Below are 18440 nucleotides of genomic sequence, written 5' to 3'. Positions count from 1 at the left end.
ATTTGTAACATTTTACGGATAACTTCTATTTTTCGAGTAAATTAAAGCTTAAAATAATCAAAGGGATCTCATTAAACTATACGTTTTCTGAATTCTGAGAGATGGAAATGGTTGAAGAAAAGTCTAGATAGTTAGATATAATGTCATAGATAGTAAAATGAAACATGAAATTACATGTTACTTTTTAAATGTTTTAATTTTTCTTTAGGACAAATCTATAACTTGTTTAAAATACTAAACTTGATTTGTGTTATTAATTAGTATCGTGTTGGTTGCCAGAGTCAACATTATAATTAAAACTGTATAGACATGAATTCCTAAAGTACTAATTAAAGTAATCCAACTGGTATATATGTAAAAATGGTTTTCCCATGCAATAATGTTTGATGTATTAGAACCATGATTTTATGAAAGACTGTATAGTATTTTTGTTTATATTAATCAATTAATATAAGTAAACAGCTTTTTTCAACAGGTGGAATTTTTATTATTATTTATAGTGTGTATTCTCCTTACACATTATATAGATAGTAAAAGTACATTAGATAATTCTGAAAACACATGTGGGAAGTTTAATGCTTTGTGTGTATGCCTTTATAGTTATCTATTTTGTTAATTCAAGTTACAAAGTGTACAGGGAGGGCAGAAAAGAGTAAAGCAGCTCTGGAACCTCAGCTCCAGTTCCAGGTCCCGGAGCACGGCCAACCCTAAAACAAAGTTTCTCGGAGAGTGCAAAATATATTCGACTAAATAGTAATTCAAAGTAACATAAATTTTAACATGCGAGGTCATCCTAAAATAAATTATTTTTGAAAGGCCTATCGATTTTGAAATATTACTGCCTAACTAGGAAACTGGCCTGTTGTTAATGCTTGTTTGTTTGTTTGAAGTTAAGCACACAGCTACACATTAGGCTATCTGTGCTCCACCCACCACGGGTATCGAAACCCGGTTTCTAGCAGTGTAAGTCCGTAGACATTCCGCTATGCCACCGGGGGGGGGGGCGTTGTTAACGCATTGGATATGGTTTGTCTGTTGTAAAGCGAACATCAACACAATGGGTTACCAGCAAGGATCGAACTCAAACATACCGCTGAGCCACTGGAGGCACATTAAATATAGAACAAACTGAAAAAAGTGTTTTTAAAAAATTGTCCTCTGGTGGGACAGCGGTAAGTCTAGAGAATTACAACACTATAATACGGGGTTCGATTCCCCACGGTATACAGCAGAAAGTCCAAGTGGCTTTCCTCTAAAAGAATTTAAAATTATACTGAACATTTTGCGCCACATCCTACGTCTATTTTGAAATATAATGATCTTTCTATGACCAAAAGTTGTACTAAATTATTATACGACACCATTTAGGTTTATATATATACATGTATATATACATGCAATAAAAGACGTTTAAAATGAAGCCCCTGCACATTGAAATAAAACGTTTTCACGAAACAACGAGTTTTCAAGCTTTTTTTACAATGAGATTACCAAAGGCTTACAATGGATAAATAAACTCAAAATGAGATGATAAAAAGTTGTTTCACGCCGATGAAAGCATAAAAAATATTCAAAGATTTGAAGTTAGTTATGTGGCTTTTAGTTTTAAATCCTACACTAGGTGGACAAATCTCTGGATAGTTTCAATAAATGACACCAGCCTCACGATAAAATTAACTATCAAAACAACATGTAGTACCGCTATTAGTTATTTGTTTTCTTCAAACTTCAATTTAAAATCTGTAGAATATTATTAAAAATTGCTAAAATAAGCTATAGATATAAACAAAAAACAAACAAACAAAGCAGCAAAAATACCGTAATGTTTCTTACGTTTTATCGCAATTTAATTTAAGCCGTTTTTAATACTTTTAAGTATTATTTGAAATAGCTTTAAATTAAAACTGACTTGAATCAAAATTAAAGGTTAAAATGTATATTTGAACTCAAATTACGATTTCCGGAAATATTAAAACTAACTACGATACATAATTAGTTTTTGTGGCAACAAGGTATCATGCCCAATATTATAGGATTCGTTGAAATTTGTTTTTTGGTTAAGTCTGGAAGTACTTTCTTACCGTGTGCGTTAAAGCGACGTTTCTAAAGTCAAAGGCCTAGTTACCTTTATCCTGCAGTAAAAATCCACACTGCGGTTGTTCTTGAACACTGTCTGGTGGTAATGAAATCTTAACCAGTGTTCTTCCAAGTGAAAAAGACAAGCAAACCTGACGTGACAAAATGGACAGGCATATCCATCAAAGAGTTCGTCTTTCCGATTCATCGCCGAGCTTTGTACAACACAAACTAATAAAACTCAAATTACCGCAAGTAGGCCTGCCGACGCGACGACACACAAGACCTTACCAAGGTCTGTCTGTCAGACACACCTTCTCTTGTCTGGACAGCATGCCTCGCGCTTTCAGCAGGTGTATGAGCCAAGACACTGGTTGTAAGTGTTAAAACGTCAATTATGATAAAAAGATACATGCTTACACATAAAAAACGTAAGTTACAACGTAATAAAAAGAACAGACAATGCTGAGAATATAACGTAACAAATTACTTAATAATACACAACAAAAATGGCGTTTTTTTTTTTACTCTTAGTATAGTATCACAATGTGTCTGAAAAGAAACTATAAATACAAAAGATACTAGTTCGTAATTAAGAATTATTCGCGTAGATTTACAGACTGTGCTGTTTTACGTATTAATTTTACTGTTCTATATTATAATGTGTAATACGCTACTCTAAGCTCTATATTACTTTCTTATCGTAATAAGAGAAGCCTTTGAGAAACTTCAATCATATTTATCAGAGGAAGTTATAGTATTTTATAACCAGTTTTCTTTATATGAGATCAAGAATATTTTATCAGGCCTAAAGGACTGTAACTTCAAACGCTATAATTTTGATATTAGTAATATTAGTAAGTGTTACCAGGAACGTCGAGAGCCAGCATGCTCCCCGGGGCAAACATCCTCGCCGGGCTCCCTTTCTCTCTCTCTCTTTTTATCATTTTCAAGAATTTATTAAAAAGAAGATCCTAAATTAGGACAGCAACGAGCTCATAAACCAGACCAAATCATAGCAGTAGCCGTTTTTACCTCACAGTATAAGCGTAAAAACGTTAATAAAGCAACAAATATTTATTAAATCTATAAAGTAACAAATACATATTGTTACGTCTCCGTGTGTTAATTAATTTTCCGTAACTTCGTTCCGACGAAACTTAAGCGACACAAGTCTTTACTTAATAAAACTGGTTTATTCTTTTCGAATATAACTTTACCGATACACTCAACTTCAACAATCGCGCTATATCAACGAACGTCAATAATACTTCTGACCGCAGATCAATTACACACTATCTACCCAGACATTACATTCCCCTCTTTTATATACCAGCCTACCCTATATCTAGTAAGAACTAGAACATTCGCCAAAGTACATGATAGTTCTAGAAACGTTGCGTCACAGTAGTCATGTGACTCGATGACGCAACACTGAAATAATAATTTGAGTAATAATTAATATTTGTTCTTAATGTATCAAGTGTCTATATGCAAAGAAAAGCCAAAAACTATGGTTTTTATCATTAAATGAATATATAGCCTAAAGATGCTTTGCGGGCTTTACAACATAACCAGGTTTCATTCGCCCAGCCCCGGGGCAGTTGCCCCCTTTGGCCCTCCCCTGTCGCGCGGCCCTGCCTGTATATATATCTAGTCAAGGTCAGAATGGAAAATTCTCTGAGGAGTGGGCCAATAATAGCTAATGACTGGACATGGTCCTTCGGCTAAGGCTCCCTATATCCACATTAGAAAATGTTGCTTTAGTCATGAAACCGTTCTAGTCAGTAGGCACCAGGGGAGAAACAATATGATCCAGGCAAGCCCAAGGATGGACTCTTTAACTCCAGTAAAGTGCAATGCAAACACCAAACAGACTAAGAAAGATAAAAATAAAGCATTAAGGTATCCCCCATCTTGGTTGGATCAAGAAGACTTCACAGATGTCTCAATTATTGTGAGCAATAAAATGGATACAAAGATGAAAAAACTACCTTCTAAAGCATCATCAGCCACTACATTGCCTCCTTTGGCTTCTCCTAGAGAGCATCACCCTCTGATAGAGAACTAGCATAGGGTGAAAATGTATTCAGGAGAAATTCAGTAATATATGTGTAATGTGAGAGTCCTGATTGTACAATTCCATACAAACATAAAGTCTTATGCTACTAGGAGAGACAGTGTTATTTCAATTATCCTACATCCCCAAAAATCCCTGTAATTGTAAAGAGATGTTAGCAGGACAGTGATACATGCACGCCCACTAAGCAGGTAACAAAGAATACCTCACCTGCTATAGACTATATTTGGCTTTAAGAATCATAACTGGAAGTAAACATGATGTTAATAAGAATTTAAGAATATATATATGGATTTATCCACATGCCAGCCTGTAGAATATCTTCTAAACTGTATTTCAACCAAGAAGTCAATCACAGTGCCAAAAGGCAAATTTTACTTATGTAACCTGAAATTCACTTTGAACATTTTAGTAAACAAGTATTAATGTAGCTGGAGTAAGATCCAAAAAGCATGATTCATTGTAAGGTATGAACAATCTCTTCTGAGGTCCCTGAAAGATTCAGTGTGTGAGTGTAAAATAACATTGAATAGCCCTGACAGAACATAAAAAGTTTTCCTCCATAAGAGAATCAGGATCAGTAAGGTTAATAAACACAACATCCGAAAAACAATGGTTCTCTTCTCTTGCAGCCAAGGTTTTAGGTATAAAGGCATAGATATCAAATATCTTATATAAAATAAAATAAAATTTGTGTGAAAGACGATAAAGTAAACAAGTTGCTAAAGGTTTAACGGTGGGAAGGGGGAGAGAAGCCAAAAATGTACAAGTTATAATTTTCCCAATCTGAAAATGTATTTCCAAACATACTTACTTCCGCCGACACTTACAGCTATTTCTTGATCTCATCTTTGTCATCTAAACATTGTGTTCACTTACTCAAGTCTTTATACCCCATTCGACTGTTCTGGCAAATTCTAATTTGCAAAACTTTACATCGGCCCTAACATGCCCTCTATGCCAGTACTGTTTATAAGCACTGTATGCAGACAATGTTATCACTTTTTCAAGACTTACCCAACCCGGGCACAAACACCGGCTCTTAGTGGGGAGGAAGGGTGGGAGAGTGTCCAATACATACATACTTCCGCTGACACTTACAGCTAGAATCCCACATTGAGAAGGTAAAAGGGCCTGTAAGGGCATAGATCATACAGAAAGCATCTGCAGAGAACAAAGGTGTACCATGAGAAGTGGTACTACATCCAGAACAGGTATGCTCTTCACCCAGAATTACAGAAAAGTGAAAAGGGTGGAATATGATACAAGTATGATGGGCCAGCCCCAACCACACAGCCAAGGTTCCACAACTCGGGGCTGGATTTAAGGGCTCATGGTACCCATATCCCATGTTGGTGGCCAGGGCAGTTGGACTGCAATTATATACATATCTTCGTGATAGGATCCCCACCAGTAAACACAGAATGATGCATTTCGAACAACCAGATTTACGAAAGGAAGAAAGCAACACCAAAGTGGACAATCCTTCTGATGGATCTGAAGAAGTCCAAAAGACAACATCCCAAGCCTGGATTGACGAGATCATATGCCATACTCCACCCAAAGTCCAGAACTCATCCGGTCTAGATTTACGAACATTCATCTTCACTTCTCAAACAAGTTGGCAAGGAGAATTCCACTTACCGATGGAATTATGGAACAGTGTCCTACCAAGGACTGAAGATGGGATCTCATCACATTCAGATTTACGAGGAGATAGTGGACCCCCTGCATGAACAACATAAGACCTGACAATGTTCATAAGAGGGTCCAAGCACACCCCATCAGATAGCATAGCATCAAATCTGGACTGGTTTTACGAGTAGGCTCCCACATAGGTTGGTCCTACTCCTACCGACATCTGGGAAAAACTTCCAGTGACCAAGATAGGAGGGTCCCCAACCTCGCCCTCTTCTCCAAGAGTGGAGAAAACTCAACACTCCGAAGGAAAATCCTCTGTCCACCACCCCAGCAACTGGGAACTAGGTGTGGTAAGGACTCCCTAGCTCCATTAGTAGAAGTAAGGGGTGGAATTTGTGGTGGGGACACCTGAGGAACAGGTCTCCAGAGACAACTGGTGAACCACGTTCCCTAAGTTTTAAAAGCAAACTGATCTTGACTGATACATCTCTTAGATCAGCAGGGACTGGCAAAATCCCCTTTAGCTTTACTCATGATAGTCCATGAGTAGCAGTCCATTGGATAGTATTTAGATATAATATTATCATCAAGAATTGCATCCAGATGGTCTTATGGAACACCTCATCTTGACAGAGCCCATTGCAACCAAAAACCGATATAAAGATTGCAAGCGTAGAAGTTAAAATACAAGCATACCTGACTGGGCAACACTCACCACTGAGTGTGATCCAAAGGAAATTAAAAAGGACCCTAGAAGAAAAAAGAAAAACTGTTACTCAGGTAAAAAAAAAGTGACACATCTTGCTAAAACCTAGCAGTGGAAGTTAACACAGCAAGGGGGGCAAAATCCCACAGAAGAGGAAATTGCCAGATCATGAATGTAATGAGATATGAAATGTTGGGAGAAGTCCACATACTGGCCTGCAAAATATCCCCCAGAGAACAGTTCAGACAAGCAGCCAATCAGATTGATGGATGCCAAATATGGGGAAAAGTGATGTGGAGCATATTTCAATCTTCAACAGATAACCCCAAATAGGCTATAGGAATCAACTTCCGAAGACCCCTGGGTAATGTAATGGGTGATAAATCCTGGGACACCACAGGATCACAATGAATAAAAAACTGGTTCCTAGGGACCCTGAACTGTCCCGTACAAGTCACAGAACATTGAAGTGCCCTGACTGGACACAACAAAAATGAACCGGGTCTGAGCAATTGGAAAGATGAGAAATGCCTGGTAAATGAATAGGAGAAAAGGATTTATTCCCTTCTCCAGGAGCAGGAGTATTTGGTAGAATGGAACTTTCTGGATAGAGCAAAACATAAGTGGAATGATAGAGAGTCTGCTGAACAAAGGTGGTATATAAATCAGAACAGCAGGAGACTAGAACTGTAGGCAAGCATTCCAATGGATTGCAAAGGCATAGATCATGGGAGATTCAAACTGAGAACAAATCCATTGAAAGACATCCTGATGGAACATCCATTCTGTTGGGTCGAGAAAGATGATCTGCTATCAAAATCATAACCCCTGGCACATGACAGATGAAAAGATGAATGTTGTGAGAATGAGCTGAAAAAGAAGACCCTAAGTTCAAAAACCAAGATCCCGAGAATGAGTACCTCCCATACGAGAAAGATATGAAGCAACCATGGAGTTGCCTGAATGGATCATGACAATATTGCCGAGCAAGAGATGAAGACCTGGAATCGCTGCTTGATGTACAGCAAAAATGTAAAAAATGTTGATATGCAAGGTTGATTCGTAGTCAGTCCAAATACCCTGAAATTCCTGCTCCAGAAGAAAAGCACCTTATTCATGAAGAGAAGCATCAATGAAGAGACGAATTTCTGGATGAGGATGTGGTATCTGTAGCCTGATATTCGTGTTGTACCAGTGAAGTCACCACTAAAGATCTGCAAAGTGTTTCAAAGGATCGCTATGTGCATGAGTCACTAGTTCCAAAGTGACCACTTAAGATATTACAAATGGGTCTGACCCAATGGTAAGAGGGATTTTAGGAAAGCCCAAGACCCCAAAACACACAGAACCATCCATGCAGTGGAAGAAGGTGACATAAGCAAAAGCCAGATATTTCCTTTCATAGTGTGAAATCCGAGGGGAGGTGACTGAGCTTGACTCAAATGTGTGTTGAAAAACACCCCAAGGTGGACCATGCATTGAATTGATGAGAAAATGGATTTTTCTAACCTCCTAATGAAGCCCACCCTTGTGGCTGAAAAAGTGAGAAGCTGTGAATGTAGTTCAGCAATGTGAGGGTGGTGCCAAAAGAAATCAATCTTCCAAATAGTGATGTGTGCACAGACCCATAAAATGGAGATGCTGCTCAAAGGTTCGTACTAGTCAACAGAAAACATATGGTGCTGAATCAAGTCCAAACAAGAGAGCACAGAACTGTAACACCTGATCCATATGCACAAAATGTAGAAATCGACAAGAAGACTCTGGGATGAGGAAGTGAAGGTAGGCATCTGTAACATCAAACTTGAAAATCCCAGAAATCAGTAAGATTAGTGGACGACAAACGAATACCCTCCAACAAGGCATCTCAATTCAAAAAGTCCCATCCACAGACCAATCATGACACCAAGGCAAGTCCTGAAGGAGACAAACGAGCCATAGGGGCAACTAGTAAGGGTCCATGTTTGTCGTCAAATTGATGAGGGCAGCATTGATAGGCTGCACACAGGAATGGAAAAGAAATATCACCATACAGTACTAAAAGTCAAACAAATCTGCAAAAGGTAAGAGTAATAACAGGTTCTAACCTGGAACCCCATAGATCCAACAACAGATCCAACCGTAGAGTGGCCAAATACACTGCAGCCAGATGATAAGCCAGAACATGTTGTTCTGATAAACAAAGGGGGAAAGCCATAGTGATACCTTCTCGTAATTGCATTGAAAACCTCCAGGCATGCCGGGCAATATCAGGGGAAGGAAGAAAACTAAGGAATCCCCCCAAGATCTATCTGACAACCAGGCAGGGGTAGACCAGACAGCAATGGGGTTAATCCCCAAAACTTCACAAACTCGTGGAACTAACTACAGAAAAAGGGGCAGAAGGTGGTTGATCAGAAGAGCTCTCAGGAGGCAGACCTAATGAAAGAAGGAGCAGAAAACAGTGTATAAATTCTCCCCAGTATATTCAGGCTTATGATGAAAAGCCAACTCTCATTCAAATAAAATTCCTGCAAAGACCACATGATGCAGCTGAAATGTTAAGGGATGATGAGTACCTTTGAACACAGCACGATGGGCTAAGATGTCAAATAAACATAACAAGGTAAAAGAAACTATAGCAGTAAGACCTAAAGTTAGAGAAGGCTATAGGGTAGAAATTTGATTCTGACTAAATGAATCAGGAGAACGAGAATAGCTAATTGCAAAGAAAGTCTCAAAACAAGACAAATTATAGCATGCCTTACAGAAAACTGAGGACAGGTCAAACTAGAAGACCATGTGGAAGACTACCCACCATAATTAACCAATCTGGGGTTGGTTGTGATAATTTGAGAAATAAGATGAGTAGTAGAAGATGATCCCTCTAAAAAACCACCTATGTGATAAACATGAGGAATGTAAAGATTATTAAACCTTTTGCTAGTTTTTAAAAGCAACAGCAAATAGTACAAATATCAGGAATAAGTGGAAGAAATTAAAGTTAAAGCACTGAATCATCTAACATGACACTAACACCATCAGGCATAATAGAAATTTGTTCAATATTTAAAGTGGAGAATATGTAAGGAAAATAGGAAATAAAACTTTGAATTACATGATCATAGACAGCAACTCAACAAGGAAAGATTTTCAATACTTCAGAAGTAAGTCTATGTTATAATTGTATTACTGTTTAATTGCTAAGTAATGGTGCCTTTTAATTTGCTTATCTAATAAAACTTACTTTGCTCTGGTGTATTCCATCCAAATTTCCTAGAATCTTCAAGAGATTCACCTATAAAAACATATTAATGTTTTAAGATTGTTTGACACACATGTCACCATACTCAGTATACCTTAACACCATGATTTTCAAGCATATTTACCAAACTTAAAACAAATTGTACTGCTATAAAAAGGAATTCAAGTTATGATTAAAAGAAACATAAATTGATACTTAAAACATCTAATACATTACAGTTTTAATATGATTTAAAATAACACTCCTGGAAGAAAAACAATGAAAAAAACATGTAAGCATAACTAGTATGTTTATAATCTGAGTGAAAGCTTTTATTACTTGCATACAACATGCTATATGTACCTTCCCCTTGAACTATCTAATAACTAAAAAAAAACTACCCAACAATTTAGCACTTTCAAAACAGTGACATCTCAGAGGCAAAAGAGTTAAAGGTGGAAGTATTTGACAGACTTTATAAATTTTTCATAATACAAAGCATTAGTCTGAGGGGTGGTAAAAAATGACTAATAACATGATAAGGAGACCTTGTAGTGTAAGTCATAATGTAGTGCAAGGATAGAGAGATGAAGTACTGAAAGCTTGAGAAAACAGAGTAGTATCCAATAGGAGAAACTAGAATAACACACTATGTATGAAATAGGGAAAATAAAACTGAAATATGAAGACTGATAAAATAAATATTAAACAGTATGAAAATAATTAAATTTGGTTAAAGCTAATTATTAAAATACAAAAAAAGGAATGAATTGTTTTACTCATAAGTTTATGAAAATCCTCACATATGTATCTAGTTTCAGTGGTGTTAGAAGCAGAGTGGCAATGGGGGCCATGCTCCCCCCCCCCATCCCCATGTTTCTAGGGTAGGAGCTAGATTTCTTTAAAAATATTCTACAGTATATTTCTATATTTTCTTATAAAAGAGTTATCATACAGGATCACACAAAAAAGGTTCAATGAATCTCAAACAAAGACCCAAAACTGAAGCGATTTCGATTAATTGACTTTGCTTCTTCTGGAAAAGAATGGTAAACTAGTTGAAAGCTCTTAAGTTTTGGGTCTTTTTTTTAAATTAATTTTGGTATTTTTCCATTATATTTTATAAACTTATTGAGGTTATATGTCTTTCACTATTTTCAATTTGAAGAACAGTTTCTCATTTTTGTATATTGATGTTAATAATCTTTCTGTTACTTGTTCTTCAATCTTCTGTATCTGATAAAATTTTCTGTTTTAGGCACAATGAGTGTGTAGAGAATATTTGTAAAGTGTTGTATATATATATATGTTTTATGTTACCTGTCTAGCTTCTGCTAGCAGTGGAACAGGTATCATCCCAGTCATTACCCATCAGGTGTGATTGAATAGCACTAGATACTCCTGAGTTACAAGTTTGTATGTGTTCTGTAATGTATTTAGGTTTATTTTTTACCATTAGTTTGCATTCTTAAAAAAAAACTAATAAAGTAACCATAAACAGTTCATGCTCAAAGTTCAGAAAGCATTGATTCCTACACTACACTACGAAAAAATAAATAAAAAAATGAAGGATTTTTTAGTTTCCCTTCTCACTTCAATTTCTTTGTAGGATACATCTAGCTTCCAACACCCCTGTCTAGATTTATATATTTATGATTAAAATAATATAGATAATAAATACAAGAACTTAAATTAATCAATCTATCATATAGGAACAGTAGGAAAAAAAAGAGTATTTCAATAAAAATTAGACATTATGTAAAGACATGCCTTAGATTTAATTACCTATATTTCTATGTATTTATATACATATATATATGCAAGTATATTTCAAAACCCTCATTTGGTCATGCAAACTTAATTACATGCTAGAGACATATTTCCATAAAAAAATAAATTTAATGTTTAACAAAAGTTCTTAAAGGATTCCTTCTTATGACACAATTGTATTCTTAACGACAACATTTTATTTATTCTGGGCCAATATACTAACTGAAATGTTATCACTTATGATAATACAACTACTTCAGTTACTTAAACATATCTTTAAAAAAAAAAAAAAAATTTAAAGGTTCAAATTAGAACTTCAATCACTATTTTTTAAATAATAAAAAAACTCACATACTTGTTATATACTCAAGATTTAAAATAAAATACAATGATAGTACATGAAATAGCAGATTTTCAATCACACTGAACTAAAGTATTTAACAGTCTCACCTAAAACTGCAGCTCTGTGCATCAGTTTCTTTGGTATACACCCTACATTCACACAAGTTCCTCCTAATCCTAGAAGTAATAATTGATCATTCACAAATCACTACTATTTTTTAAAACAGTTGTGATGTTAGTGATAAAGTAAGTTTTGTTCTAATACTTACTGTGTAATTCAGTATGTGGCTAGAGATCTTATTAACAAACAATTTCTTTATCTAAAATTTACTGAACAACTCAGGACCTGATCTACAGCTCAAGTTTTAAGTTATGTTGTGTTTTTTTTGGAAAATTCAGCATAACAACTTTCATCTACAAAAAAACACGTAGCAACAGACACAAATTTAATCCACCTTGAAGTACAAGAACTGTTTATAAAAAGAAGAAAAAAAATGCTTAGAGAGACACGTACAAGACAAAGAAGTGTTATTTACTTGATGAATATTTCAAGAATTCTTCTGAAGAAACTGATATCAAATGCTGAAGATCTGGGAGCATTGAATAAGTTTTTAATTGTTCACTACATTAGTTAGTATTGTACAGTTAGTACATTTTAATATGCCAGCTATAATCTTATTCCTTCAGAAAATACATAATCAAATTTGTTTGTTTGTGGTCGAACAAAAAGTTACACAGTTATCAAAACCAGATTTTTAGCATTATAATCTATCAGACTTACTGCTGAGTCATTGAGTGACAGAAAATAGAGATTATAAAATATTGTAAAAAAAAGTAGTAGTAGTCATCTTTCTGTCTTATAAAACAATAGATATTTGTGCCTGTAAAAGAGTTTCACTTGTGTTGACACTTTCGGATGTGTCTGAATAATCCAATTCAAGAAGAAGATGATCAAATGCTTGCTTCCAGTCACTCCTGTTCTCAGCAGTTTCTTCCTATGTGTCTGGATTGATGTCCATAGACTTCATGTCTCTCTTGCAGGCATCTCTCAAATGAAGGATGGGACAGCCTTTTCGTTTTTTTGTAGCAAGCTCACCATATAAAAGAGCTTTGGGAATATGTCCATCTTTCATCCTTTGTACCTGGCCAAGCCATCTGAGTCTGTGCTGGCTGCAAAGCAGATACATGCTAGGGATATTTGCATGATGAAGTACCTCTATGTTTGTCACTCTGTCCTGCCTCATGATGTTTAAGATGCAAGCATCTTGTATGAAAACTGTTCAAGTGTATTTCTTGAAAGGAGTATATTGTCCATGGTTCACTTCCATACTGTAGAGTGTTGATCACACAAGCTTGATATACTATGATCTTCATTTTGGTTGTCAGTTTTGTTTTCCTAAATACATTTGTTAAGCTTGTTCATGGCAGTTGTTACTTTACCAAATTTAATGTTGAGCTCAGCATCTAGTGATAGGTTGTTAGAGATTGTGGATCCCAAGGACGTAAACAAATTAACCACCTCTAGCTCTTCTTTCCCAATTCTGATGTGTAGTCGTGAGTCTACATCCTGTTCCAAAACTTTTCCCTTCTTAATGTTGATTGTGAGACCAAACTCTTAAGAGAAGCGACTGATGAGAATTTATAACTATCTTTCTGTTTTGGCTGTAACAGCTGCATTATCAGCAAAGAGTAGCTCCTATATCAGAACTTGGTGTACTTTTGTCTTTCCCTTGAGACATGAGAGGTTAAAGAAGGCATTGGATTGGGTCTACAGTTAAATTACTTCAGTAGATGAGTCAAAAGCAAATCCAAGAACGGAGGAAAAATTCTTGAAGAGAGTAGGAGCAAGGACACAGCCTTGTTTCATACCACTCTGTATCTCAAGGTCCTCATATGATACTCCCCCTCCATGCCAGTGTGGAAAGGCTCATTGACACTGAGTAGTTTTGGTGGAAACCAATTTTTCCAATACCTGGAAGAGGCTTTTCCTGCTGACGAGGTCAAATATCTTTGTTAGATCTATGAATTTTAGGGGTTTTCTTTGTTCTCTGTTCTTCTCTTGCATCTGGCAGAGAGAAAATATCACACTGATGACTGATCTATTTGCTCTGAATACCCACTGAAACTCTAGGTAGATTTTGTCTCCCATTATCTGCAGTCTGTGAAGCATGACTCTTGCAAATATTTTCACAACAATACTTCAAAGTAAAATCGCATGGTAGTTGTTGCAGTCACTGTGGTCACATTTATTCTTATACAATGTGACTATGTTTGCATCTTTCATATGGCACTTTTCCTTCTTCCCAGCATAGAGTAAGCAGTTTAAGTAAATGAGGAAGTAGCACAGACTTTCCACACTTGATCACTTCCATAGAGATACCATCTGCTGCTAGTGCTTTTTTCAATTTTACTCCTATTTTGGAGCCAACTAAGATGTGGTCAGGGTCTCAGTCAGCATTGTGGTGTGCATGTTATTTAGATTGGCAAATCTGATGATGATAAAGTCCAGCTGATGCCAGTGGCCCAATCATGGGTGCATAACTTGTGGTGAGGATTTGTCTTAAAGAAAGAATTAGTGATGCACAAGCTGTGAAAGGTGCAAACTCCAGAAGCTGCCATCCATTTTTGTTCCTCCATCTGACATTATATTTTCTGAGGCAAGAAGGGCATGATTCGCTGTCAATACCAAACCTTGCACTGAAATCACCCAGGACATACAGGTTCTCTGTGCTGAGGATCTTACAGATGGTTCTGGTAATCTCATCATAGAACTTGTCTTTGTCCTTTGATGATTAAGGAAGAATTAGAGAATAGGCACTTATCAGAGTCAGCATGCCTTGTGATGTGAATAGCCGCAGTGTCAGAATCCTCTCAGAGCCACCAGATGGGCTTTCAATAGGTTTGAAAAGTGAGTTCCTCACAGCAAAGCGCATACCATGAGTGAACTTTTCTTTTGCTACCTTTCCTTGCCAGAAGAAGGTGTAATTTTATTTTTTTAAGGAGCCATCTGCTGAAAGTCATGTTTCTTACAAGGCTGCAATGTCAATGCTAAACCTATCTAACTTCATATCGATTACAGCAGTCTTCCTGGCATCTGAGATCTTACCAAGACTATTTGTCAAGCTAAGGCACATGGTCCTAATGTTCCATGTTGATATTTTCAAGTATACTTTTTCATTTTTGTCTTTTGCAATGGGTACAGTCTGTTTTTGGGTTTTGCCCTGAGCCCCAAGACGTCATTGAGACAGACAAACCATGGCAGTTCTGCAATCTAACTGGCTGGAGGGGGCTGTCCAGTTTGTGGTTGGTAGTAGTTGATCAATGAAATATGATGATCGTTCCTACCATCAAAGAACACCCATAGTGACCTTCTCTATGCCAAACAAGAGGTGTAAGATCAAGATTTTCCTTTTACCTGATGTATGTATCAGGTCAGGACTTTCTGTACATCTTATACATATGTCAAGTCAGGTCTTTTTCTGTTACCCTATACAAATATCAAGTGGGAACCTTCTGTATACCTTATACATATGCCAGGTCAGGACTTTCCTATTACTGGATGGCAGTTGATGGTTCAACCTGCAACTGCTAATGCTAATTGCTAGTTGGCTTAATGACCTGGCAACCCCTGAAGTGCCAAAGGCTTCAGGCAGATGAGCACATAGGGGAATGGTATGAGTTCTTATCATTGGTGGAGGAAATGCTGCCTAAAGGCATGTACTAATGTACTGTGGCATGACACAGTGGAATGAGTCCTCTAGCCTTGAAAGGTAGTCAGTCTAGTAGTGGAACCCTAATAGGCAGACAGGTTACTCCAGCAGTTTCTACAGCTTGCCTGGTTCCAAAAATATCAGAGTTTTTCCTTTCCTTTGGAGTAAGCCAGCCAAGTCAATTGGGGTATCTTGATGCATGGCAACAATTGCCCAGATTTTTTGCACCCTGGAAGGACAATTTGACTTTGTTGCCAATGTAGAAGCAACACGGGAGATAGCAGTTATGAGTTGTAAAAAATAACAATCAAATATAAACTACTTTCTGGCAATGATGGTGTTAACAATTTTATTTACAGTGTAACAATGATCATAAGTATCCTCATGATGAACATGATGTTTACTGTGAATAGAGAGATTGCAGTATAGACAATACAATAGGTTTAGTATTAGCTGAAGAACAATAATTGTAGAGGACATACCATTTCCACAATATGCTCAACTGATAATTAGTCTAAAATGGGAACTGACTTCTTTTACACAGTCATTAAACATGAATACAAGTTTATATTTAAACACTCAACTGGTAAAGTATTGTCTCAAAAGTGATAGGGTGGGACAAAATGACCCATGTGTAATAAACTTCACAAATATTATCTTTATTATGGTGATCAATAATTTGACTCCCCGTAATTTCACTCCTTGTAAATTCACTTCCTGTAATAATCTACTAATGTCAAATAATAATCAACAATAAAAATAACATTCATTAAAAATTATTAAAAGTGATGCAAGTTATGAGCTATTCCTCATAAAAAGACCGTCTAGCAAAAAGAACTTAGGTTAGGTTATGGAATACTAAAACATATTTCTTGACATTAACAAATTATTACAGGGAGTGTAATGACAACAACAGTAAGAAAGAGAAATGTAACGGTCCATCTACTCTGCTCAACACTCAAGAACTGATTGAGGATAGCGTACAGAAAACATCAGGTACCAAGAAGCACTAATCTAAGCTAAGTTGGAATATTGACTTGAAAAATTGATGTGGATCATTCCTCAGCCTATGAGATGAGGGTTAAGGAGGACAGGGAGGAAACTTGAATACACAGAAACTGTAATTATGAAAGTAGCACAGAAAGGATTAGAATAAAATTACAAATGATTGTTTTAAAAGTGTACCAAGAACAAGGCAATATTTTGTTAAATGACATTAGGGATAGTGTATCTATTTCAACTAGGCACAGAAAGAAGAGAGTTCTGATTAGCATGGGAGGAAGCATTACAACTTTTTTGAGGCACCTCTTTATCAAATGATATAAAGAATTCAATCAAAACGTTCATGAACAGAGACATATCAAAAGAGGTAATACATTTGTTAAGTAAGCAATTCAACTATAATGAATTCACTAAATCAAATTATTAAATAATATGTTAAGGAAATTAGGCAAGTATTGAATTCACTAGTTAATATCACCAATGAGCTGATACATTTAACAGAAAGAAATACACAAAGTTAGTGAAGAAATGTTGACTTTGAACGTTAAAATTCAAAGTACTTTATAAAAATTAGTATTTGCCATATACAATTGTTGAACACAACCAGCTAATCTAGTAAAAGCACTTGATGTGATAACAGATAAACAGTTACATCAGTATTTTCTATTACTCAGAAAATTGGAACAGGTGTTAGATGAAATCAAAAGAAATTGACCCCCACACTTACAGTTTGTAATACTGACATATAGCGATCATGTCTATGTATATTATACATGAGCTGATGTAACGAATGTTATTGAGATACCTCTAAAGCAAAGAGTTAGGTTTTTTAGACTATATAAGACAGTTCTCTTGCCAGTTAAGATGCATAATTCATTAGCTTTAGTAACAAGAATCAAAACCATCAAGTGATCGATAACTTAAAAATGACTTTTGTGTAATTTATACACTATTTATGGGAATACAAGATAAAACATGAAAACTGTGTAAGAACGCAAACCCCAGCTATTTGGTCATTTAATGTTTAAGATACAGTTATAATTATTTATCATCTGTACAAATCCCATGCACATCAATTTGATTATAAAACCAAAATGGGTTAAACTTAAACAGAGTGGTTACTTAATAAATACTGATTAGAGTTTGTTGAGGGAGAAAACTTATCACAATATTCATATATTTCAACAAATAATGAGATTTGCTATTTCATATCAATCCTTTTTTTAGTTTTAGTTTCCTATGATAATATATATATCTGTATATTGCAACAGAGACACAGCTAATATAAAAGGTCATGTACAACAAAAATATTGAGTCTAAACTGTAATTCAGGACAGAGGCATTTGAAAATGGGCTATTGAAGCAAATATTGAATGATTTTAAGTTCATAGGCTTTTACTGTGTAAAATAAGACGTTTGTTGTATTTACTTTTCACAAGGAGTGGTGATAACATTAAGTCAGGTATTTTCTTCCATTATTATTAGTGTCTATATAAAGTCAGGTATTGCAAGTCCTCTTTTAAAAATGTTTGATAATCTAACTCACTGTTATGTTAGATATCAGTTTTGATCTAACTTACTGTTACATCAGACATCAGTTTTGATCTAACTCACTGTTATGTTAGACATCAGTTTTGATCTAACTTACTGTTATGTTAGACATCAGTTTTGATCTAACTTACTGTTATGTTAGACATCAGTTTTGATCTAACTTACTGTTACATCAGACATCAGTTTTGATCTAACCCACTGTTATGTCAGACATCAGTTTTGATCTAACTCACTGTTACGTCAGACATCAGTTTTGATCTAACTCACTGTTATGTCAGACATCAGTTTTGATCTAACTCACTGTTATGTTAGACATCAGTTTTGATCTAACTCACTGTT

General features: G+C 35.8%; 1 pseudogene; it reads right to left on the bottom strand.

Annotated features, from left to right (window-relative positions):
* LOC106460256 overlaps positions 1 to 18440 on the bottom strand; it is a 66820-nt pseudogene that overhangs the window by 44350 nt on the left and 4030 nt on the right.

The sequence above is a fragment of the Limulus polyphemus genome, unplaced genomic scaffold (assembly GCF_000517525.1).
Source record: "Limulus polyphemus unplaced genomic scaffold, Limulus_polyphemus-2.1.2 Scaffold736, whole genome shotgun sequence".
Lineage (NCBI taxonomy): Eukaryota > Metazoa > Arthropoda > Merostomata > Xiphosura > Limulidae > Limulus > Limulus polyphemus.
Note: the sequence above shows the minus strand (reverse complement) of the source record. Positions and strands in the feature narration are given on the sequence as shown.